General features: G+C 35.3%; 1 protein-coding gene and 1 long non-coding RNA gene across 8 annotated transcripts in view; one reads left to right on the forward strand and one right to left on the reverse strand.

The window, feature by feature from the left end:
* Window positions 1-27435, reverse strand: part of SOX6 (SRY-box transcription factor 6) — a 588321-nt gene that overhangs the window by 504342 nt on the left and 56544 nt on the right. For 2 of the 7 annotated variants that reach the window (XM_038569142.1, XM_038569138.1), the window contains exons 1-2: window positions 22829-22881; window positions 20144-20214 (exon numbers count right to left, since the gene is read on the reverse strand). The exons of the other annotated variants lie outside the window; for them this stretch is intronic. The gene's annotated coding sequence lies outside the window, so the exon portion shown is untranslated. Of the gene's footprint in view, window positions 1-20143; window positions 20215-22828; window positions 22882-27435 lie in introns of those variants that run through there. 7 annotated transcript variants of the gene reach the window in all.
* LOC102153260 overlaps window positions 22930-27435 on the forward strand; it is a 36203-nt gene continuing 31697 nt past the window's right edge. Inside the window, exons 1-2 of the long non-coding RNA XR_005375791.1 lie at window positions 22930-23009; window positions 23656-23731. This is a non-coding gene — a long non-coding RNA (uncharacterized LOC102153260). The remainder of the gene's footprint in view (window positions 23010-23655; window positions 23732-27435) is intronic.

Here is a 27435-nt window from a genome sequence, read left to right on the forward strand (position 1 = left end):
ATATAACATGCACACACTACCAAAAGAAAACTCTAATACTATTAAACAAGAATGACTTAAAGGCAAAGAACATTACTAGAGATAAAGGTAATAGTTAAAAATAGAAGAGTCAATCCACCAAATATGTATTTTTATGTATATAAAACATATATGTTAAGATAAAATGATTTTTAATTTGTATGAACCTCAAAATATTTAGCTAGTTTGGCAGAAATACAAGGCAAAATAGACAAATTCACAATCAGAGTAAAAATTTTAAAATACCTTTCTCCATAAATGATTTTTAAAAATCTGGGGGCACCTGGGTGGCTCGGTGGGTTAAGTGCCTGCCTTTGGCTCAAGGTCATGATCCTGGAGTCCTGGGATCAAGTCCTACACTGGGCTCCCTGTTTCAGTGGGAAGCCTGCTTCTCCCTCTCCTCTTTGCTCCTGGCTCTGTCTTACTATCTGTCACTATCTCGGTTTCTCTCTCTCAAACAAATAAATAAAATTTTTTTTAAAATCTGGACTACAAAAACAGGAAAAATATTTAAGATTTAAATAATACAATCAGCAAATTTGACTTGATATATTTAGAGTGGTTTACCAAACAATTGCAACAACTGCATAATAAACATTATTTTTAAGCAAATATCACAATCGCACTTAATGGCAAAATGTCAAAAGCTTTTTCTATGAGATAAAGAACACAACAAGGATGCCCATCAACAGTACTTTTATTCTCAACATTGTTGGATTTTTTTAAGATTTTAGTTTTTTGAGAGAGAGAGAGTGAGAGAGAGCATGGGTGAGGAAGGGCAGACTCCCCACTGAGCAGGGAGCCTGACACAGGATACCAGGACCCTGGGATCATGACCTGAGCTGAGGGCAGATGTTTAACTGACTGAGCCACGCAGGCACCCTATTCTCAGTATTGCATTGGAAGTCTTTTAAACAATACAAGAAATACAAGAAGGCAAGAAAAAAATATATAAGGCATAAGGATTAAAAATTAAGAAATCAAATTGCCATTATGTGAAATGATAGAGTGGTATAGGCAGAAAATTTTAAAGTATCTACAGGTAAAGAATTACAATCAAGCAATTTGGCAAGTTTGTTTTATGCAAGGGCTTTATACACAAAAGTATACTGTATTTCTATATACAACCCCAAACAAAACAGAATCTATAAATACCATTTATATAAAGCCATTACAAATATCAAATACCTAAGCAAAAATTTCAATGAAAGAAATGCAAGGCCTCCTTGCAATAAACTATAAAACATTTTTGAGAATAGGTCAAAAGCCTTAATAAGAGAGTTCTACTATGCTCATGGATTGGAAGACTCAAATTGTAATGAAGTAAATCTCCCCATGTTAATCTACAAAATCAAAGCAATCCAATAAAAATTCCAACAGTTTGGTGCATGTGAATGTGTATATACATAACTTGCTAAACTGATTCTAATTTCCTGGAGAAATTATCTATACCTTTAATCACCTTCTCAAACAAAACACACTATTCAAAAAAAAAAAAAAGATTAAGAATGTCCTCATGTATTCAGGGTAAGATGTCTTAAGAGATTAAAAATTGTAGCTAAAATGAAAAAGGTAGATACATTTGATTACATAAATAGTAAGCATTTCTGTTCACAAAAAAACACTAATAAGAGAGTAAAAGTCACCTTAAATATGGGGAAAAATATTTAAAAGATACAAAGGACACCACTGGTGCCCCTACTTAAGAGCTCCCTGGCCCATTTCTGATTTTAGCCAGAGCTGCAAAAGAAGTTTCATGTGAGCCCAAACTTAACTGGTTCTGGCAAGTAGTTCATCTTAAATATTCACTGAACAATCTGCTACCTTGTGCTTTAGACTTTCTCTAAAGGCTATGGGAGTACATTTTGCCCAACACAAGCACAGCATGGAGGCTGGGGAAATGAATGCTTCTAACAGGAACTCTCAACCATATTGAATAAGTGCTCCAGACACCCTTCCTTCAGGAAAGTGTTCTATGCTCTTCTCAGAGGTCCTAGAGCAATCAAGCCCCTGATGCCTACAGTGGTGACCTTAATAATGGCTTTTCCTTCTTCTATGCCTCACCATCATCACTCCTTCTCTTCTACTTCCTAGAATCACTCCCAAAAAGCTATATGGGGGTGGCTCAGTTAGTTAAGCATCTTCCTTCAGTTTGGGATTGAGTCCTGGATCACTCAGCAGGGAACTTGCTTCTCATTCTCTCTTTGCCCCTCTCTGCCACTCAACCCCCCACCCCGTTCATTCTCTCTCTCTCTCTCTCCCCCCCCCCATCAATCAATCAATCAATAAACAAAATCTTAATAAAATAAAAGCTATCCGTACTCTCATCCTTATCATGGACTTTGCTTTTCCTGAAACACAAATTAAAACAACATATTAACTGGTTTGTACCCAAAATAAATTAAGAATTTCTACAAATCAGTAAGAAAAAGACAAGCAGTTGAATAGAAAACTAGGCCAAGAAATAAAAATTAAAAAGAAACCACAAAAGAGGATTTCAAATGTCCAATAAACATGAAAATGTGCTAAACTCCATTAATATTTACAGAAATGCATGTTAAAATCATAATGAAATGTTATATCATACCCAGCAGCATCAAAGTAAAAACTACAAAAATTGGTAATTACAATACTGAGCAAAGGCACATGATAGCAGAAACTCTCATGAACTGCTGGTGGAAGTATAAATTTAGAAAGACTTGTAAAACAGGTTGGCATTATCTAATGTAGATCAAATACCATATCCTATGATCCAGCAATTCCACTTTTAAGTAGTTATCCAACATAAATGCATCCAAGTGTAGAAGAATGCTTATAGCAGCATTATTTATATTAGCCCCAAACTGGAAATGTCTGTCAACAATAGGATGGGTAAGCTGTGATACAGTCACACAATGGAATACTGTGCAACAATGAAATGAGCAAACTACTGATCATTTAGGATGCTAACATTTAGGATGTTATATGTAATAACATATAATACAAAATGAAAGGATACAAACATAAAAGGATATATGTATGATTCCATTTATATGAAGTATAGAAAAATAAGCAATCCAAACTATATTGTTTAAGGATTTATACTCTGGACAAGAAACTAGGGGGTGGGGTAATGAACATGGGACAGAGGGAGAAAAGAAAGAGGCAAACCAGAAATTGGACTCTTAACTGTGCAGAATAAACTGAGGGTTGCTGGAGTGGAGGGGGGCAGGAGGGACAGGTTAAATGGGTATTAAGGAGGGCACTGGTGATGAACACCAGGTATGGTATGTAAGTGATTAAATTACTAAATTCTACACCTGAAACTAATATTACACTGTATGTTAACCAATTAGAATTTAAATAAAAAATTGAAAAAAAAAGTGATTGCCATAAAAAAGAAATAGTGATTTTACATTTGTGGGAGGAAAGAGAGTAATGATTGGTAGAAGAGCAAGAAGGATTTTGGGGATGCTATAAACACTATTTCTTAACCTTAGGTGGTGACTATACAGATACTCACTTCATGATTAAACATCTTTGTTTTATGCACTTCTCTACTTGGATACTATATTCTATAATACAAAGGTTAAAAACAATTACTTTCTTAAACCATTGACATTTAAACATAAGATAAGCAATATAAAGAAAGTGATAGGGCACCTGGGTGGCTCAGTTAAGTCTCTGCCTTTCGCTCAGGTCATGACCCCAGGGTCCTGGGATCAAGTCCCACATCAGGCTCCCTGCTCAGTGGAGAGTCTGCTTCTCCCTCTACCCCTACCTGCTGTTTGTGGTCTCTCCCTCTCTCTTTCTCTCTCTCTCATGACCTCTCTCTTTCAAATAAATAAAATCTTTAAAAACTGGGAAAAAAAGAAAATTATAAAAACTAAAACTAAAACTAAAAACTATGAGATACCAGTTTTCATCTGTATGGTCCAGGGTATGAAGAAAGAAGCAGTTTCGAACATTATTGTTAGGAGTACAAATTGGCACAGCAGCTATGAAAAGCAATTTGATAATAACTTCAAATTTTCATTTTAGTTTGCATATAACCTTTAACCCACGATTCCATTTCTAGGAATTAGTCTTACAGGTATATTTGTACATGAACACAAGGAAGACTCTACAAGGATATTCAATGCAGTACTGTTTGTTAGTAATAGCAAAAGAATAGAACCAAAGAGTCCATTAATGAGGGGTTAAATAAATTATAGCATACTCAAACACTGAATATTTGTACTCATTTAAAAGAATGAGAAAGCATTCTTTCTCCTAATATCCTAATAGGTATATCCTCAATAGTATATTGTAGAAATGAAAAAAGCGAGATACAGGTAAATATATATATAATATATCATTTGTGGTAAGAAAGTTTTTCATAGTATAGCTCTACATGGATACATAAGAAACTGGTAATAGAGATGGCTTTCAGAAAAGGGACCTGAGAAATTGTGGAGCTTGTAGGAAGTACATCTACTTTTTACTCTGTACTTTCTCTCTACCTTTATAAATTTTTGCCATATACACATATGACCCATTCAAGTAAATAAATTTATTTTGGAATTGAGTTTCCCAAAGTCCTCAACATCCCTGACACATAACAAATACCTAATCTTGTAAACAGTAGTAAGATATAAAGATTACCTGAGAAAGGAAGTATCTTTAAGGTATGCTATCCTGTGCACCATCTAGTATATCACCTATGTACATATTTTATATTCCTGAAGTCAGTATAATTGACTAAATCTAAGAATGAAGTTTTGGGATTTACCATCCTCGGATGACGGTCTCAGCATAATGGAAGCACCTTTAAAATGACACAGATTTTCAAAAACATTACAAAACATTGTTAGACAAAACAAAGATGAGAAGTATTATCTTGTGTTAACCAGATCATTTAAATGACAGGAGAACGAGTCATGATTAGGTCCAGACAGATCCACTAAACATATATTCCCTCTTTGTATAATTTGTAATAATTTTATTTTATTTTAAAGAAGCATACTTGAGCAATAAATAATTCTTTCTTCCAGATGGCTCTGCCCACTTTTTGGCATACATACTCTTTGTGAATGCCATGAGTATTTAGCCATTTACAAAAAAGTAAAATGGTTACTGCAAAATAGGTTGAATCAAGAAGATCTTCACTTCAACTTATCCCTTTCTCTGTAAACCCAACACAGTGAACATGGAAATACTATAGATCATTTTAATACCCTTGAATCTAACTTTCCCATAGCTTTTATGAATGTCTTTTTTATTTAAGTTAATCTCATGTCTGTCTTTAAGTTCATTCAACTATATACAGACCTCATTCTGTGTACGTACAATCATGGGGACTATAAATGTTTTGCCAATCTCATGTTAACTTCATAATAAACAAAAATGAATGACATCTGAAAAAGAAAGATGCTTCCACTCTTAAAATTCAGAAGTAATTAGTAGATTACAACATGGTTCTGTACCATTTGTTCACAGGCTTTAAAGACTATAAAGCTCCTAAATTCACATTTAAACCTACAGGTAGTTACTTATTTACTTGTTTCTTCAAATCAACAAAAAATCTATGCTGAACTAGTTAAGAGTCAATGGCTTTATTTTTTCTTAATCCTATGTAAAATCATATTTTTTTTCTTCAGCATATATTAATTAAGCACCTGACCCTGGCCTACATGAATAGAACAACTCTTCAATTGCTTCAATATGCATTTCTTCAGACTATAAATCTTTTAAGGATAAAAAATTGTATTTTTTCTTCCTTTTGATAAATCTATACAGTATCTTGGTACAGAGACTTCAGTAATTTTTTATTATACAACATTTTAAAACGCAAAAAAACAATTTAGTCTACTTGATGAAAAGAAATACTCTGATGTATATCAATTTAATCAAAGTCAATTTTAATAAGAACTCCTCTTTCTATGGTAAATTATTATTATTAACACTCTGGTTATTGTTTCCACTAAGATACTCTTGTAGAGTAGGTTATTCTGAATTTACATGTTGTCATATTTGTTGTTATACATTGTTATGTCTTGGAGACTAGTACCACCATTTTCTTGGATTTGAGATGCAGTACAGAGACATTTCTGATGTAGCAATTACAGTTAATTATCCATTTTCCAGTGCAGATAAACTGATCAGGAGGGAGAGATAGTAAGCAATTCTTCTTGCCAGCTAACTGAAGGCAAAAATAACAAAACCCAGAAAAAAAATTTATCTAAGTTAAAATTCCGATTCTGCTAAATAAAAAAAATAAGTTAACAATTTGAGATGATTGTCAGGGCAAAAGGAAAAAGATAGTAAGAGGAAAAAATTTAGTTTCCAAATAAATATATAGAAACATTTCTTTAATTATTATAATACAAGAGGAGCTTCATTCTAAATTATACCTTCTTACTACATGGCAGTTCACAAGCAACCTAAACTCTTTCCTCAGAACTAACTGTATTCTTTTACCTTAAAATATGATGTAATTGTCTGTTCCTCTGTCACAAAAGCATAGTAACAATGTTACTATGGACAATGATGATCATGGAGCCACAAAGTTTACCACAGCTTCATTCACCAATGCTCCCACCCATACAGTGTCATCCTCAGAAACCATCTGGTGCTCCTTCTGCATAATTACCAAAATATTGAGTTAGCACTTAACACTCTAGGGAGGATTAAATCAATTTTTTTAAGCGAGAAAAATTCCAGCCAAGTCAAAACAGAATTATAAGGTCTAAAAACTTTCTCCAAAGATCTTGTATGTCCAGGCTTTACCTTTTTTTTTTTTTTAATTGCAGTACCTGAACTATACAAATAGTATATTCAGTGAGTAGAATGCTGGCAAAGCAGATGTTACCCCTTGCATCCACCCACTAAATTTTTATTCCCAATTTGGGTGTCTGCAGTGGTGAATCAGAGCAAGGTGACTCAGTCAACTAACGACAAAAATTTGACGCTACACTTGCCTCACAGTGTTTACCATGAAATAAGACTATTATGCTCCTAAAACTTAAAAGCACAGGAGCTAGCCAAGTTGCAAAATAACATTCAGGATAAGACCACTGCATCATAATTTCTCTCTAATTGTTTTTCTTAGAACAGATGTCTAAGATGAGTTCCTCACATTAAAAACAAATGGGAGGAGATTAAGGTTTTGAACTATGCCTTTGACAAGCCCATATGAGTGTCTTACAATCGTCAGAATTCATTCAAGGGGAAAGCAAGAAGCATGGCAAAACATAACTCAGCAAAGTACTGTGCTTCAAAATATGTCTTGTTCCAGAACTTCAGACTGTACATATGTTCTCTTTTTTTGTCCTAACTTCTGTGAACCAACTGGGTGCCTACAGACAATGAAAACCAACCAAAATTTAATGAGTACCTACCATCTTCCAGACACTTTGCTTTATACAAGAAAAGCATGCTGTCATGGTAGACAAAAACAAAGTACCAAAGGCCATTTTTTCTAAATTTTGCACCAAGGCACCCCAATATGCCACAGAGAACTCACAGAAATACTAAAGGATATGTTAACTCCAGAGAAGCAGATTGATACACGACATCTGTCAATCACCGCAAACTACAAACACAAATTTCAACTTTATATCATACTATATTCATTTCTATGGCTTCATATCTTTGCAAAGCTGGGTTTTCAGTGGTTACAGTGATTTAAAAAAAAAAGCAACTATGCCAAAATTTATATGGAACAGAAAATAAGGAAGGCAATGTCCAATCTGTTTTCATGTTTGAAAAAGTTGTACAGTGCCCAAAGGCACAGACATCTCATTAGCAATTGTGATTATTTAAAAACAAAATTAAAGTTGTGGATTTTTTTACTTTCAATTTACCTGTATTTTTTTTCAAACAGCTAATAAAATTATAGTACATAAATACTTAAGTTGTTTGATCCCAACTATGTACTAAAGTAAACTGTTAATTATTTCTCTTGTATCAGAGTCACTGTGAAAAAATTACTGACACACTAAAGACACCACGAACAAAGAAAAATTGAGAACTTCTGACTTAAAGCTTCAGGCTTGTTAACTCACAAATACGTAAGACTCAAATAAATAAAGACAAATCACTGGTGACAAATAAAGGAAAATAACACAAGTACCTAAAATATACTTTTCCAAGTGTGCCTGAATAAACTTGGTCCAGAGGAAGGGAATGAGCCAGGGTTACTGTGAGCAAAATCAATAGTCTCAATGTCAGTACCAAATAAGTCAGGCAGTGCCTTGAAATGTATATGCAATCTAAAAAGGAAAAAGGAAGCAATGAGACAACCTGAGAAAAGTAACTCAAAAGCACTCCACATAAGAGAAGAAAAACTCACTGGAAACACCACATTGTTAGGTTAGATAGTCACAGAGACATAAGATAAGCATGTGTGCAACTTCACACTAGAGGGTATCCTGGCAGTATCTGTTCATATTTCTGATCCCAGATCAAAATGTAACCAGGAAATATGTAAGTGCACATGGGAGAAAAGATACTAAAAAAGAAAGAAAACAAGGTCTTAGGACTTTAAAACATACAGAATTAGGGATGCCTGGGTGGCTCAGTGGTTGGGCCTTCGGCTTGGGTCGTGATCCCGGCATCGAGTTCCACATTGGGCTTCCTGCAAGGAGCCTGCTTCTCCCTCAGCCTATGTCTCTCTCTCTCTCTATCTCTCTCTCTGTGTGTCTCTCATGAATAAATATATATTTAAAAAATAAAAATAAAAAATAAAAGCAAAACCTTTATTATATTTTTAAGATTTTATTTATTTATTCATGAAAGACAGAGAGAGAGGCAGAGACACAAGTAGAGGGAGAAGCAGGTTCCATGCAGGGAGCCAATGTGGGACTTGATCCTGGGACTCCAAGATCACACCCTGGGCTGAACGCAGGGGCTAAACCACTAAGCCACCCAGGGATCCCCAAACAAAACCTTCAAAAGCCTCACTTATATCCTTTATTTTCAAACACACAACAGCACTCTTTTCAATAATCACATTTCATGGCAAAAGCAGTATATCTAACTTTCCAAAGACCACTCTCTACTTCTTGAACTCAACTCATGAACATGACTCATTATTCTTCAAAAGCTGGACAGAAAAATAAATTCATCATCCAAGGCATAATTTTTTCATATCCGAGAACTCCCCTTTATTCTTGTATCACAAAAAAACTTTCCATTGCACCTTCTGAAGACAAAGTGTTTTCAGAGCTACCATATATATCCCAGTAAGAGAGGGAAGGCTATTGTTTTCCCCCACCTGCCAGATTTTGAGAAAATGAGAATCAAAGAAATAACATAAACGAGCTTTCATTTTCAGTAGCTAGGATAAAATCCTATTTTTATTACTTATTAGTTATTACCATGTCTTCCAAGTTATATTCAACAGGCTCAACCTCTCCTCCAAATTTCATGATGCAATACTAAGTTTAGAAGGTACTAATTTACCTGAATGCTAATGCTTCTTCTATATCGAGTTTGCTTAAAATAAGACTCAGACATTTTTAAAGTGACAGGAAAATAGAGACAGAACAGAGAAGAGAAATTAAGGTCACAAAATCAATTTAAATGTGACATTAAGCTTAAGTTCTCCCCAGACACCCTCTAAGATACTATGACCCCCATAGATATACATAAATGTAGGAAAAGGAAACTTGTCAGGTAATATAATAGATGAAACACTTTTTAATGAGCTTTCATGCCCCAGTACAGTGGATGCCAATTCAAAGAAGCAGCTCCAGTGGCCAAAAGGACTTTTCACTCAGGAGCAACAACCAGACTGTAGATATCACCTGTTTGTTACAAGTATCCTAACTGGCATCTCAGTTACTTTAAAGAGGCTCATAAAAATTCCTAGAGCACTGAGGAGGGGATAAAAAAATCAACATAGGCAATTAGTCAAACAGAAAGGGTCCTGCCACAGCCATTTCCTTTTAGAATTCTGGAAACCTGACAGCATCATAACATTACACTTGCAAGATGAAAATTTTTCCGCAATGCTTTCCAGGACTCATACTCAATCTACAGGTATCTAACATATTTCCTAATACTTAATTGACTATTTTCTTTATCCTTCTCAATTGCTCTTGTACCCTCAGCTAGAATCTACTCTGAGAAAAGTAAAATTAAATTCACATTACCTTTTCCAAATGTATTTGTCTTCTATAACTGCTCAGCAATCCTGGAATGGAAACAGAAGTACTGAACCAGAAAAGACCCCAAATAACCAAAGGAATGTTGAAAAAGGAAACCAAAACTGGTGGCATCATGATTCCAGACTTCAAGCTCTATTACAAAACTGTAATCATCAAGACAGTATGGAGTATGGTACTAGCACAAAAACAGATCAATGGAACAGAATGGAGAACCCAGAAATGGCCCCAAATTCTATGGTTCAACTAATCTTCAACAAAGCATAAAAGAATATCCAATGGAAAAAAAGGACAGTCTCTTCAATAAATAGTGGTGGGAAAATTGGACAGCCACATGCAGAAGAATGTAACTGACCATTTTCTTATACCACATACAAAAATAAACTCAAAATGGATGAAAGACAGGAATCCATCAAAATCCTAGAGGATAACACAGGCAACAACCTCTTTGACTCAGCTGCAGCAACTTCTTGCTAGATATGTCTCCACAGGCAAGGGAAACAAAAGCAAAAATGAGCCATTGAGAATCAGGATTTAAAAAATTTTTGCACAGCAAAGGAAATAGTCAACAAAACCAAAAGACAACCTATGGAATGCGAGAAGATATATGCAAATGTTTTATCAGATAAAGGGCTAGTATCCAAAATCTATAAAGAACTCACCAAACTCAACACTTAAAAAACAATAACCCAGTCAAGAAATGGGCAGAAGACATGAACAGACATTTCTCCAGAGAAGACATACAAATGGCCAACAGACACAAGAAAAAATGCTCCACATCACTCAGCATCAGGGAAATTCAAATCAAAACCACAATGAGATACCACCTCACACTAGTCAGAATGGCTATAATTAACAAGTCAGGAAACAATAAATATTGTCAAGGGTGCAGAGAAAGGGGAACCCTCTTACACTGTTGATGGGAATGCAAGCTGTTATAGCCACTCTGGAAAACAGTATGGAGGTTCCTCAAAAAGTTAAAAATAGTGCTACCTTATGACTCAGCAATTGCACTACTAGATATTTACACAAAAGATACAAAGGCAGTGATCCGGGGCTTCTGGGTGGCTCAGTGATTGAGCATCTGCCTTTGGCTCAGGTCATGATCCTGGGGTCCTGGGATCAAGTTCTGCATCAGGGTCCCTGTGGGAAGCCTGCTTCTCCCTCTGCCTATATCTCTTGCCTCTATCTCTGTGTCTCTCATGAATAAATAAAAATAAAATATTTAAAAAGATTTTTTTTAAAAAGCAAAGGTAGCAATCCAAAGGGGAACCTGCACTCCAATGTTTACAGCAGCAATATTCACAATAGCCAATATATGGAAAGAGCCGAGATGTCCATCAACAGATGAATGGATAAAGAAGACATGGTATACGTATACAATGGAATATTATCCAGCCATCAAAAAAAATGAAATCTTACCATTTGCATCGACCTGGATGGACCTAGGGGGTATTATGCTAAGCAAAATAAGTCAATCAGAGAAAGCCAATTTTCATATGATTTCACTCATGTGGAATTTAAGAAACAAAACAAAGGATCATAGAAGGGAAGGAAAAATAAGATGAAATCAGAGAGGGAAACAAACCATAAGAGACTCTTAATCATAGGAAACAAACAGGGTTGCTGGAGGAGAGAAGTAGGGGATGGGATAACTGGGTGATGGGCATTAAGGAGGACACGTGATGTAATGAGCACTGGATATTTTATACAACTGATAGATGAATCACTGAATTCTACCTCTGAAACTTAACAATGCACTATATGTTAATTAACTGAACTAAAATAAAATAAAATACAAATTTTTAAGAATGTAAAAAAATAAAAGAAACAAATACTGAAGGCAGAAGAAATCTAACAGTCTACTGTGGTCTGTTGTATTATGTTCCCAAACTATCTATTCCCATTCTTTGATATGTGACTTCCAGTGTCCCCCCCAGTAGATGGAGTAGGTTTTCCTGCCCCATTGCCAGGCATGGATAGGTGACTTGGTCAATTGAATATGAGAAGATGTGACAAACACTATATCTTTATGGAAGCTTGAAATGCACCTACACAATTTGGTTCAGCAGTTTGTACTCCTGGCTTCTGCTGTGAGAACAGCACATCCCAAATAGGGGCTGCTCCTTCAACCTGGATCAGAGACTGAAATGCCATATGGCCAAAGAAAGCCAAGCAGAGCCACGGGCAACCTGAAGACCCATGATTGAGAAATGAATGTTTGTTGTTTTAAGCCACTGTGACTTTGTGATTCTTTCTGACTGCAACAAAACTGACAAATACAGAAACTGGTAACAGAAATGGTACTATACTGGGGTACCTGGTGGCTCAGTTGTTTAAGCAGCTGCCTTCAGCTCAGATCATGATCCCAGGATCCTGGGATAGAGTTGGACTTGGGCTCCCTGCTCAGCAGGGAGTCTGAGTCCCCTCGTCCCTCCCCCTCCCCCTGCTCGCTCGCGCTCTCTCTCTCTCTCTCTCTCTCGTTCACTCTCTCTCTCTCTCTCAAATAAATATCTTTTTTAAAAAAGAAGTGATATTATACTGCATAAGAACCTCAAAACCTCAGTGACTTACCAACAGCAAATATTTATTTCTCTACTCATTCTATGCTGGTGGAAGCAGGTCAGTGTGTCTCTCCTTTAGGCCTTGAGTCAGATTCAAGTCTACTCTATTTTCTTATTTTAGAACCCAGGCTCAGAACACACTGTATATTTGAAACATGCTCTTATAACAGAGGGCAAAGGAATTAGAAGCCTAGTGGAAACTTGTTTTTTTTTTTTTTTTAAGTTACTATTATTTTATTTTGAAATTGCATAAGTAAAAAGGAAAGAGCAGGGGGCAGCCTCTATAAAGGTCTAGCTCAGCCTTAGGGAAGCAAGGATGTTATGTGGAATATGAGACCTCCAGAGATCAAGTTACATTATCATCCACTCAGCAGCTTCCTGTACTAGGTAGGACTCAAGTACTACCTTGAGCTCTGGTCAGAAGCTCTCCTATGGTTCCTCTCCTCTAGGTCTCCTTTTTTTTTTTTTTTTTTTTTTTTTTTTTTTTTATTGGTGTTCAATTTACTAACATACAGAATAACACCCAGTGCCCGTCACCCATTCACTCCCACCCCCCGCCCTCCTCCCCTTCTACCACCCCTAGTTCGTTTCCCAGAGTTAGCAGTCTTTACGTTCTGTCTCCCTTTCTGATATTTCCCACACATTTCTTCTCCCTTCCCTTATTTTCCCTTTCACTATTATTTATATTCCCCAAATGAATGAGAACATATAATGTTTGTCCTTCTCCGACTGACTTATGTTTCTAAAAGATTCTGCTCAGAAATTACATAGCCAAAACCCAAAATCAGTAAGGAGGAGGAAATATACTTCACCTATAAAGTTAAGGAATAAATAATTGTAATCGATAGTACAATACGCTATATTTATTATTTTTTTAATTGAAGTACAGTTGAATAATGTTACATTAGGTATAACACATAACAATTTAACAAGTCTCTCTGCTATGCCAAGCTCACTACCATCTGTCATCATACAGCACTATTACAATGATTGGCTATATTCCCTATACCTTTTATCCCCATGACTTCTTCATACGTTTTAATCATTGTACCAGCTATACTTTACATAAGTTATCTTACTGTATCTCTCAGCGACCCAACAAGAAAGACATTATCCATCTTTTACAAATTTGTGGCTCAGAGGAGTTATGTAACTTGTCCAAAGATATTCCAAAGATGTGTGATTGGAGGCTGAGGATCCCAGTCCAGGAACATATGACTCCAAAGCACTTGCTCTTAAACTCACTCCACATTCATACACAGTTTTTCTCTGTCAAGTTACAAGCATTAACTTAACAGATGGGATCTGTCCTTGTGTAAAACCAGTATTGGCTATAAAAGACTTCAATAACTAACCTATCTAAGTGAAATAGGGCAATATAAGGGTAGTAAAAAAGAGAGAGACATCTATGAAAATAGACTTATGAAAAGATAGATAGGAATGAGTACAGAACAATGAGAACCCCAAGGAACTGGAAAATAAGAAGAGAAATTGATAGCACTTCTCTGGGCAAGAGCACTTACAAAAATAGTTTGCCTCAGGGGAAAACTTTTTAGATTCTGATTTCACAGGCCATAAGAAAAGCAGTAGGGTGTTTCCCTTTTCTTTAAAAAGTATAAACACTCAGTTTTTTTTGTAGCTACCTGAATACTACCATGAACTCACTTCAGACACCACTGTGAAACTGGTGGTCACTAGCCTTTGGACATCATGTGTTTTTTAAAATCCAAAAAACATACTATCCCTGATGAAACTGAATGAGTTCCTCTCAATACGTTTAAGGAATCCTTTTTCATCTGAGTCACCTTGGGGCTCCAAACCATGATCTGCTGTCTCTGCCAATTTCTACCACAATTGTAAGTCTATTTGAAATGTTAAGAAACTATGGTGGCAAGGTAACTTCTAGTTGTTATTGTTGACTTCTTATAATTCAAGAATTTGAAACTAATTAGAGATACATATTTATGCTAGCAAAATACTTTCTAATCAGGTAGATAGTAATTAGAGCAGTAGAGGCACCACAGAACATTAGTATTGCAACAGAAAGCTGGTGAATCTTTTAGCAGGCCTCCATGCCAGAGAGCTAGGCTGCTGCTGGAGAAAAGGCAAACACTCTCTAAGTTACATAGCTCATTACAAGTAACTAATCTTTGTACAAGTATGCCATGTTATTTTATTTGTTTATATTTGAAGACCCTGTTACTCTATAACACAATGGGGGGAAAATTAAAAAGAAAACAAGCATGTACTCTCCCATATATGAGAAGAAAACTGTAGTAGTCAGTTATCCATACAACCTGATCCTAATTATTCTCTTCTTCAACCCCTACTTTTTCCAGAAATGTTGCTACTATAGCTTACCATTCATAGTCTTACAGTAAACTAAGTAAGTTGTATTTACCTAAGATGGCTTTGGAAATTTTCCTGCAATTCAGAATGTCAATAAGTCACATGGTAGATTAAATCAGAAAAGGATCAATTGTTGCATGAATAATCTACCTCAGAAATATTATCTTGTTCATGTTCAGGCACCAGTGTATTATTCCAGTTGGAATAGAGTACCACTGGTCCCTTTGATAGATAACTCAAAGAAGAGAAAATTTTTACTAATACATTTTGTGTCTGTACATACTCAGATACATACACCATCAAGGAAATCCTACAACACTAGTAGTAGTAGTTTATATATGTGAGTGGGTGATATGTATAGACATAGTTATCAAATTCAAATCAGCCAAAAAGTAGCAGTGAAAATTCTAACTATGAAGTACACATAAAATATCTTATTCAAAATTTATAATTAAACAGAGGGGCTAGATAGGACGTAAAAGAAAAAATATAGCTTTGGAGTCCAATAGACCTGAGGGTTTTTGTTTTATTTTAAAGATTTTATTTATTTATCTGAGAGAAAGAAAGAGCACAAGCAGGGGGAGCAGCAGAGGGAGAGAGAGAAGCAGGCTCCCTGATGCAAGGCTCGATCCAGGACCTGGGATCATGACCTGAACTAAAGGCAGATATTTAACTGACTGAGCTACCCAGGCACCCCTAGACTTGAGGTTTAATTCTAGGTCTTCAACTGTGTAACCCTGAGCAATTAATTTCTCTGAATCTAGGATGTATGATTTTTAAATGAGGTAATACAGAAAACATACAGGATTTTTAAGATTAAGTGATATAATAGTTATATAAAGCTCATTGAATAAGACTTAATATATAGCAGATACTAAGTAAATGTTAGGAAATGTTTGATTGACTTGAGAAGAGTATAGAATGTATTTATCAGATGAACAAAAGCATTTTTTCCTCATTTCTTTTCCTTTGAAAACTACCAAAAAGAAAAAAGAAAAGAAAAGAATATTGGTGGGTGAGGAGAGTGTATTGAGGAGACCTTCAATGAAGCAATGAAATTCCGACAAGCCCAAACCACAAAATGAAGAATATATGCGAAATATCTCGAAATCTAAACCAGAATACAGAAGAATACTATAAGCTGACACCTACCTCCTCAGACTTCAAGCAAGAATAAATTTCTCTCAAAGTACCACAGCCTGAAAGGATAGCAAATGATCCTTTGATTAAAGTGATACAATTTAGAGGCATGAGAGCTAATAGAACTAGTAGGGAATATTCCTGTGAAGGCCCAGTTCCACACTGAGGAACTGCAGGTGAAGTCGAACCGAATGAGGAGGAAACATGTAGATATACCATCTTGTCTATAACCTAATCTCCTAAAACACTGCCTGAGGTGAGGGAAAGGAAGCAGAGATGACCAGATCACAACACAGATAGCCTGACTTAAGGTGCTTCATTGTAAGCTACACCAAAATTCTAATGCCAGAAACTAAGGAGAGATAATAAGCAGAATGTTAAAGAAGAAGGAGGAGGAGAAGGAGAGGGGGAAGGAAGGGAGGGAGGGAGGGAGGGAGGGAGGGAGGGAGGGAGGGAGGGAGGAAGGAAGGAAGGAAGGAAGGAAGGAAGGAAGGAAGGAAGGAAGGGAGGAAGAAAAAAAAAGTTTGCAAGACAACATGTAAGTTTAAAAGCTGCTAAGACTGCTGCAATTCATTCTATAGTCCTCCTCTTCGTATTATTTTTCAGCAAATAGCTATCAGGATAAATATGTCCCCATCTAAAGATAAACAATATGAAAGAAATTAGCACAGGATCTATATGTGCATACATAATGGAAAAAAAACAGGATATCAGAGACACCGATTACACAATAAAAGAATAATGATTTTCTTCCCTGCTCAAAGAAACAGAGTTTAAACTAATATTTTTCCTCAGTCTCAAATAAAAATAACAGGACCTGGGAATGGAGGAGAAGAGCTCAAAGAAAAGATAAAGAGGCCAAAAAAAATTATATATATTATATTATATATATTATATAATATATTATATTATTATATTATATTATATTATATTATATATATAAATAATAGTAGTTGAAAAGTAAGCTGGCAGAACTTAAAAAAGAAATGGAAGAAGGAAAATTAAGTCATTTTACATAGATAAAAGTCTCATTTGATATAACAGAAAAAAATTGTTTTAACAACTGATACTAAGGCTTAGAGGAAGGATTAAGGAAATCATTTTAAAAGAAATAGTAAAAATGAACAAAGGGAAAATATTGGGGATAAAACTGATAATTAAGAAAATAATGGAGGTGCCTGGAAGGCTCAATTGGTTGAATGTCTGCCTTTGGCTCAGGTCAGGATCCCAGGGTCCTGGGAGAGAGCACTTCATAGGGCTCCCTGCTCAGTGGAATGCTTACTTCTCCTCTCCCACTGCCTGCCTCCCCACCGCTCATGTTCTCTCTCTCTCTCTCTCTAATAAATAAATAAAAATATTTTTAAAAAAAGAAAGCAATGGATTTGTGACATATATATCATTATTGATTCTGAAGAAAATAACTTTTAAATAGGCATACACATAAAGAAAATTGCTTATAAAAGGAGAAAATAATTCATAGTCCCCAGGAAAAGGTAAAACATAACAATGATGCTAAAATATATCATCATAAACTTTGTACTTCGAAGGCTCACAGGTAAGAACAATCACCTGCAAAGTTGGAGGTAGAAGAGGTTGTTGCAGGAATCAAGTGGATAGCCTTTGCCCAACAACATTAAATGCCAGAAAAAAAGTAGAGTAAATTCTACAGAATCCTGAAAGGTAAGTGTAACCTCATTATGTTATACCCAGCCAAGTTATCCTTCAAGTACAAAAGCAACAAAGATGAAACATAAAATATATAAACACATAAAGATTATGGAAGTTTGAATCCAAGAAAACACTACCTGAAAATAAAATTCGCCTAAGCAAAGAATGAATCAAAAAGAAGTTAGTGCTAAAAGGTAAGCACTAAGCAACACTTTAAGTTACGATACAATGTGGAAAGAATAAATCAAAGTTAGGCATGAAAGAGGAGGATAGGAAAAAAGTGTTTATTGATATAATTATTTTTCATAGTAGAGGATACTATCTTAAGTCAAACTAGGTGGTTTTATTTTTAATGACATTAACCTCATCCTTTGTTTTACTTCACAAAGATCTTTAGAAATTAACATGTCAGGCCGCCCTGGTGGCACAGCGGTTTAGCACCGCCTGCAGCCCAGGGCATGATCCTGGAGACCCGGGATGGAGTCCCAACGTCCGGCTCCCTAAATGGAGCCTGCTTCTCCCTCTGCCTGTGTCTCTGCCTCTCTCTCTCTCTCTCTCTCTCTCTCTCTGTGTGTGTCTCTCATGAATAAATAAATAAAATCTTAAAAAAAAAAAAGAAATTAACATGTCTTGCTATAAAGATATATATGAAGTTAGGAAATTTCTTCAGTTTCATTTTAATTCTTTTGTTAAATCTTAGAAAATTAAATTCAACAATTATGAAATATAGGCTTCCCATCCCAAGGAGACAAGAGGTTTCCCCATCCACTTTCTCTTCAAATGCATAAATAAAAAGAGATTAGTTTTAGAACTAATACCCAAGGAGCCCTCAACACTACTCTACTCAGGAAGGGGTCTATTTATCCTCATTCTTTTGGGTTGCTTAACCCACAGTATGACCAAAAAATAAAGCAAAGCTAACTAACTGGCTCATAATTTCATTACCTTAATCTCAGTGGCACTGGGCTCTGAATTCAATTTTCCAAAACCAAAAAAGTTTACTTGGTTCTGTAAAAAGTGTTCAATCATGGTGTCTAGCATACAATTATATCCAGTAGTAATCTATTTCACTTAATAATAAAAGGAAACTGGATTCTTACGGTTTCCTTCTTTTTCTTTAAGATTTTATTTATTTATTCATGAGACACACACACACACACAAAGAGAGAGAGAGAGAGAGAGAGAAGCAGAGACACAGGCAGAGGGAGAAGCAGGTTCCATGCAGGGAGCCCGATGTGGGACTCAATCCCGGGTCTCCAGGATCACGCCCTGAGCCGAAGGCAGGCACTAAACCACTGAGCCCCCCAGGCTGCCCTTCTTATGGTTTCCTCAGCAAATTTCAATTATGGATTCTTACTTAGAACATGTCTATGATATCATGATTCAAGATCTTTTTAAATAACATGTATTCTACAGCAACTTAATAAAATTACTTTATAAAAACAGACCTAGACCTAACATATCTTCGTATGTGTCCAAATAAAATGCAGTCTCAATATCAATTTCTGGTTTTGTTGAGACAATAGCAGGATTCAAAACTATTCTACACATTTTTGAAACATGATATGCCAGCGTTTTTAAGCATCAGGCACACAAGGTTACAAGTTGTAAATTACAAAGGTCTTAGAACAAATTTGCAAAGTGAAATCACCCTTCACAGGTGAAATATTCTATTTATTCTATGAAAAAAACATTTCAGTCTAAATTAAACTTCTGAATGTTTTGGATATTGCTGTAATACGGATACAACAAGGGAAAGATGGTAACATTTCATCATGTTCAGCATAATACAGGTATAATATGAATTTCTGATAGAAATATTTTCAAGGAAATTAAATCACTGAATAAAATTTCACTTAATATTGATGCCCCCTATATCATCAAAAAAACAATTAAATGCAAAATTACATATATGGCATTTGTTTAAAACATAATACTTAGCATACTAATTATATTCATTCAGCAAAAAAATACATTAAAATGCTCAACACAAATGAAAAGTATATAATACCAGCACCTTGTGATGAAAACAGAATATTTAAAACTAAATTAATATATCTTTAATATTTGGGGCATAATTTAGTCTGTGAAACTGGGTAAGATAGAGATAGTCATGTTGGATTAAAAAAAAAATCACATATCCCTAAAAATTAGGTAAGACAAAGGATTAATACAAAGCTCAATGACAAGATTTAAGACCAAAAAGCTGTCTCTTGAGATATGAAAAGTCATATTCTGAGATTTGAATTCTAAAGAAGACAAAGGTGAAAAACATACGTGAAAGTCAACTATTAACTCCTCCTCGTCACTCTTTTCCAGCAGCAGAAAATGGCTGCTACATTTTCATCCTAAGATGTATAGGGTGAAAAAGATTTTAGAGATAGCATACTTTCATTGAAAACTTTAAATTTTGTCTTCCGCATAATATTAATTAATCTCTAACTTTTCATTTTGTCTTATTAGGGTGCATGTTTGAGCAGGAGTAAGATGTAAAAGGAAGTTCCCATATACCAGGATAAATAAAATTATGTCATTTGGTAATGGCAGATTTGTTTAAATGTCATTTTGAAAAATAAACATATTCATCTGGGAGCCTGGGTGGCTCAGCAGTTTAGCACTGCCTTCAGCCCAGGGCATGATCCTGAAGACCCAGGATCGAGTCCCACGTCAGGCTCTCTGCATGGAGCCTGCTTCTCCCTCTGCCTGTGTCTCTGCCTCTCTCTCTCTCTCTCTCTCTCTCTCTCTCTCTCTTTCTCATTAATAAATAAATAAAATCTTTTAAAAAATAAAAATAAAAAATAAACATATTCCTTCTACAAACAGCTTTATTGATAAGTATATCAATACAAGATATCAAGAAAAAATCACACAAAAATAAAAACGCAGAGTTCCAAACAAGGATAATTTTGAATTATGATCAGTTTTTGAAAACCAATAACATTATATTTGTTGAGCACACGTTCTTCTCTTGTCCACCTTAACATAACACCAATCTATAGATCCAAAGCATATAAAGATTCAGATAAACACATATTTAGGGATTTTAAAATGAATCAATTAATAATTATATACTGGCCATTTAAAGTAATATTTTGTCCATCGTAACATATTTTCAACACTCTATGAAACACAACTAGTAAAACAACACAGCAAAAGATAGAAGTCTAACAAAATATACAAAGTTTTATCACTTCATAATCTATAGATCATACAATATTGGTTAGTGATGCAGAAGTCCTCAACAGAGAAACCTGGAAAATTTTCAAATAGTTAATTCTTAGGCCTGTAAATCACAGAACTATGAAAATTTCTAAAACAAAAAACCTTGTAATCTAAAAGAAATAAGCCTATAGATAAAAATGATTTTATTAAAATATTTTAAAGGCTCAATCCCACAGGATCATTTTTTTCCCCAGACCTAAGTTTTCTATTGAACTTTGTTTTATCTATAAAATGAATTTGAAATAGATGACTTCCAAGGTCTCTACAATTCTAAAATATTGCAGTTCTATAATTTTGGAAATATAGGAAGTCCTATATTTTCTACAGGAAACACAGAATCATACAAATGGATTTAGTTCCAAACGTCTTCTTAGAACTTGGAATGTACTTTCTCATAGAAACAATGATACCAATAGAATGCAATGTCAGTTCACTAGTGCATATCTGAATGTTGGATTATAGCACTCTAGTTTCTCTAAGAAAATATGCATTAAATTCTCTCTGGAAATCCAAGACAAACTTGTCTCCTGACCCTCATTCCCTACCACCCCAAGAGGAAGAACGATCTACTGATGTTGGCAGCAGTAATTTCAAGAGCAAAGCACAAGACATCAGTAAAGTATCATCCATCACACTTTCAACACCACACTCTTTTCCTCCTTCTACAAAGGGCCTTTCAGTGGAACCCTCATCAACAAAGCTATAGCCATGACACTAATGTCCGTGCAGCTGCCAAAGAGGGAAGAGAAATTCTGCAAATTTAAGATGAGTATTGACTAGTTAGGGATTATCTTCAACCTAATCCAGAAGCCAAGATATGTCAATGTTTTTATAATCACAATGATTTCCTCATAAAGATGGAATTTGACCTGCCCATTGCAGAGCAGAAGTACATTAAGTTCTTTAATTTTGAGATGCTGATGTTTGCTCACTGGATATATATCATCACTAAGATCTTCATAAGAATGAATATGCTAAAGACATTTTGCAAGCTGGTGAAAAATATCTACCAGATGATGATGTCCTTAAGTTTATCTGCAAAACTGATAAACTGGTAGACTGCTTTCCAGGTAAATGCAAGCCAGACGTGGTCTAGTAGGGAAAGCTATTACTTATACCCATGCTCCAAGAATCATATAAGCATAGTTTATTCCTTTCTCTTTAAAAGCATGATTGATACTTTAAAAAATTGGTCTTAAATGCTAAATAAAACTTTTAATTTCCATGAATACAACAACATTGTGGATGTTTAACAGCCAGGCATTGGTTATCTTTAGTTGCAAAATTTGCCAAGCATTGAATTAGTCATTCATTTTATGAGGAACCTGACAGACAAGCATATCGCCAAGGAACAATTCTCCCCTGAAAAAGGCATTGTGAAGCAGACATCCGTTAATATCTTCTTTTCTCAAAATATTTGGTTAGATAAGTTGTTTTCATTACTTTAATCTAGGACCTGATCCAAGCATGTTTCAATTTCTGTGACCTAAATTTGCAAATGTTATTTTCCATCATGCTGGCATGCTGTTGTTCTCCAGATCAGCTTCACATGAGGGGACTATTATCGATTGTGAAAGCACAACAGGTGGGTCACATCAAAGGTCACATTAGTTTTGTTCACAGGCCCAGACACAAGGTTCTCATTATCCTTAATAAAAACAGAAGCTAGTAATAAAAACATATCATTGAAATAACATCTCTCTCCATTCATATGCAATAACATCACACACTAGAACCTACCATTTCCAAATTCTGCTGCTGGTTATAGTAGCATGGTCATTTTGTGGCATTAGTTATAAAAATAATGGTATAAATTATGACCTCACAAGCAAACTTCTACAGCAATTGTTTGAGCTGTTAAGTTAAACTCCTAATTCACAAAGATCTCCCAGAATAAATCTGTCCTACAGAATTTAGCAAGGTAACAAATTTTGAGCATTTTAATCAATATTGTGACTAAGAATTTTAATAACTCCAGTTATTAATGAAACAGCAAATCAAGAAGACTTCAGAATCAGTTATGTAGCTCCATTTAAATTCTGTTTAGCAAATGGTGGGTATTTGTCATTTCTAATAGCTGAGTAATATTCCATGAGTGAAGTAAGTTAGTCGGAGAAGGACAAACATTATATGTTCTCATTCATTTGGGGAATATAAATAATAGTGAAAGGGAAAATAAGGGAAGGGAGAAGAAATGTGTGGGAAATATCAGAAAGGGAGACAGAACGTAAAGACTGCTAACTCTGGGAAACGAACTAGGGGTGGTAGAAGGGGAGGAGGGCGGGGGGTGGGAGTGAATGGGTGACGGGCACTGGGTGTTATTCTGTATGTTAGTAAATTGAACACCAATAAAAAAAAATAAATTAAAAAATAAATAAATAAAAAATAAATAAATTCTGTTTAGCTAAAACAGAAATATTATTCAACCCTAACACATTATGAACAAAAATACTCATTTCTTAAGTAACTCCATGCTCTGTACCATTAAAATTCAAAAGTTTGCTCAACAAAGAGATTTTATTTTAAAGACTATGATCAATTCAGTGGAGTACTTTTTTTTTTTTCAGCACCAGGGACCAGTAATTGGTAAATGACAGCTCATATTTATATTACTCATAGTCTCCTAACTCTACTTCTGAAAAGGTATAGTATTTTATTTCCAAATCAAAAACAGTCTACACACACACACACACACACACACACACACACACACACACTGCCATTAAAAACTTAAAAAATTAATTAGGTAGAAATATAAATTGAATACCTACTAATATGCCAGGCAATGTCTATTAACAAAGAACTCTCCACCTCAAAAGCAAGTTCTTTCTAGCAGTAGTATAATCCTCCATACCCATTTTGAAAGTGAATTTAACCAAAATCAAATGAATATGTAGCTTTCTAGAAAAACACTTACTATATAGACCAATATATATTACATATATTGTTGCCCGAAGTTTAACAATAATATCATTATTTAACTATAACTTTATAATTTAATAATATTGATAATCTGAGCCTCTTTTTAAAATGTAATGGCTGGGGCACCTAGGTGGCTCAGTCAGACTCTTGATTACAGCTCAGTTTATGATCTCAGGATCCAGCCCATCAGGCTCCCCATTGAGTGGGGTATCTGGTTCTCTCCCTCTACTCCTCCCCCACCCTCACAGGCACGTACTCTCTCTCTAAAAATAAATGAATGAAATCTTTAAATGTGATGGCTATGATACAGATCTTTTTATTTCTAACCCAGGAAAATTCTTACCTTATGTTCCTTTCATTTCTTAATATTGATGGTTGCAGTAGTATCCATCCAGATATCACAGATACAAGAGGGAAAACTATGCTGGCTATCATACAAATTTCATAGAACCAAAGTCTTTATTAAGCTCTATATTACCAGCCCAAACTTCAGGTTCTGTCTTCTATTCTTCATGTCAATGATATCCAAATTAGTATATCCAGGCATAATTTGACACTAAATTAGATAAATATATATTTTTGAGAGACAGGGAGAGAGAAAGTGCATGCACAAGGGGGAATAAAGGGGATAGGGAAAGGGGCAGAAGGATAGGGAGAGAGAGAATCCCAAGCAGGCTCCATGCCCAAGCATAGAGCCCAACAAGGGACTTAATCTCACAACCCTGAGATCATGCCCCAGTCAAAATCAAGAGGTGAATGCTTAATCAAATGAGCCACCCAGCTCCACTAGATCAATATTCTTATAGCTTTAAATCTCATGATCTAATCCCCTCCTTGTCTCCTTATATGACAATAAAAATGATTATGATTAAGATAATAATAATGGTTCACCATGCAGTATACACCTGGCACTGTCCTAAACACATTACATATATCACATTAGACATATCACAATACCTATATTATTTTCTTCATTTTAAACATAAAAAAAACTGAAGTACCTCCCCTTCCCTCTACCGCACCATTAGAACGCTATGCTTTTAAGGTTGAATTTCTTTTTTTTAGTCTTAACAATGTGGATATTTATTGTATCATTAAGCTAGTATTTACTTGAAAAATAGCACTAAATTAATCCAGGTATTAAACAAGAATTAAGATGTCCCCTCTTTATTTTACACCAATGAAAGCTCAGTATAATTTTTCTTAGATAGGAGTGGAAGTTGTGAATCACTCTAACATTGATGAAGTAACAACAACTGGATTTACCTTAAACTAGAAAACAAAATGTATGAAACTATGTAGGAGTACAATTCCTGAGAAAAGGGAAACAAATGAGTGAACCTACAAATGCTCCTGGAATCTTCAGGCCACAGAACAGAAAGGAGATCCCAAACAAAGATTAAAGAGCAGAGAGAGGGGATCCCTGGGTGGCGCAGCGGTTTGGCACCTGCCATTGGCCCAGGGCGCGATCCTGGAGACCCAGGATCGAATCCCACGTCGGGCTCCCGGTGTGTGGAGCCTGCTTCTCCCTCTGCCTGTGTCTCTGTCTCTCTCTCTCTCTCTGTGACTATCGTAAAAATAAATAAAAATTTAAAAAAAAAAAAGGTTTAAAGAGCAGAGAGACTGAGAAGGCTAGAGTTAATGGGGAAGAATACCAAAAAGGAAGAATGCTGCATAGAGAAAGCAGGGGTCCCATTCAGTCTTTGGCTGAATAGAGGTCCGCACATAGGTTAGAGAAAATTACAATACTCTGGAAAAATACCACTGGAAAACAATGTACGAAGTCCACATGGGGCTGAGAATAGTTCATATTCCCACCAGCCACATAGAAAAGACATCATAATACATGAACATCAAGAAGAATCATCAAGGGGGACACCTGGGTGGCTCAGTGGTTGAGCGTCTGCCTTTGGCTCAGGACATGATCCTGGGGTCTGGGATCGAGTCCCACATCAGGCTCCGTGCATGGAGCCTGCTTCTCCCTCTGCCTGCCTCTGTGTGTGTGTGTGTGTGTGTGTGTGTGTGTCTCATGCATAAATAAATAAAATCTTTTAAAAAATCATCAAAAGGTCTCATCAAGTAATGGTTCTAAACTATTCCTAGTACATACTGCCTCACTAAAAAAAGCTTGAAAGCCAGCCTCACTTAAGTGATTCCAAGTAACTTTATCAGATATCACAATATTATTTAAAGGAACAAAACAAAATCTAGCCTTCAATATCATAAAATTCACAATGCTCATCATTCAATTAAAAATGGCAGGACTTACAAAACATTCTTGAAAAAGATTAAAGAAGACCTAAATAAATAGGAAGATAGCCCATGTTCATAGATTGTAAGACTTAATATTGTTACGACAGTAGCATTCCCCAAATAGATCTACAGATTCAATAAAATCCCTACTGAACCCAATGATTTTTTTGGCAGAAATGGAAAAACTGATCCTAAAATTTACATGAAAGTGCCAGGAAACCTGAGCATCCAAAACAATCTTGAAAAAGGAGAAATAAGTTGGAAGACTCACTCTCTCCAATCTCAATATTTACTACAAACTTATAGAAATCAAAACTGTGTGATACTGGCCTAAGGACAGAATATAGATAAAGAATAGACAATGAGAGCCTAGAAATAAACTATGCATCTATGATCAATTGATTTTCAACAAGAGTGCCAAGACCATTCAATGAGGAAAGAATAGTTATTCTAACAAATGCTAGGAAAACTAGATATTCACATGCAAAATGTACTTGCCTCAAAAAAAGTTTACTTAAAATAGATCAAAGACCTATCTGTGAGAACCAAAATTATAAAATGCTTACAGGAAAACATAGGAGTAGATCTTCATGGCTTTGAATTTGTCAGGTTTTTTTTTTTAAGATATGACACCAAAGTACAAGTAACAAAAGAAAAACTACTTTGGACTTCATCAAAATTAAAAATTTTTGCACATCAAAGGATACTATCAAAACAGTGAAAGCCCACAGAATGGAGAAAATATTTGCAATTCATATATCCATTATGGGCCTAGTACCCACAATATATAAAGAACTTTTACAACTCAACAATGAAAAAACAAACCAATTTTATTTTTTTTTAAGATTCTATTTATTTGAGAGAGAGAGAGAGAGAAAGAGAAAATGAGCAAGGGGGGGAGCGGCAGACAGAATGGGAGAAGCAGGTTCCCTGGTTGATCCCAGGAACCCAGGATCCCGTGACTTAGCCAAAGGCAGACGCTTAACCTACTAAGCCAAGCCACCCAGGCTTCCTAGGACAAACCAATTTTAAAAGGAGCAAAGGCTTAAATAGATAATTTCCCAAAGAAAATATACAAATGGCCAATAAGTACATGAAAATATGTTCAACATCATTGTTCATTAGAAAAATGCAAATAAAATCACAATGGAATTCACAAATAACTTAATACC

Source organism: Canis lupus, chromosome 21 (genome assembly GCF_011100685.1).
Source record: "Canis lupus familiaris isolate Mischka breed German Shepherd chromosome 21, alternate assembly UU_Cfam_GSD_1.0, whole genome shotgun sequence".
Taxonomy (NCBI): domain Eukaryota; kingdom Metazoa; phylum Chordata; class Mammalia; order Carnivora; family Canidae; genus Canis; species Canis lupus.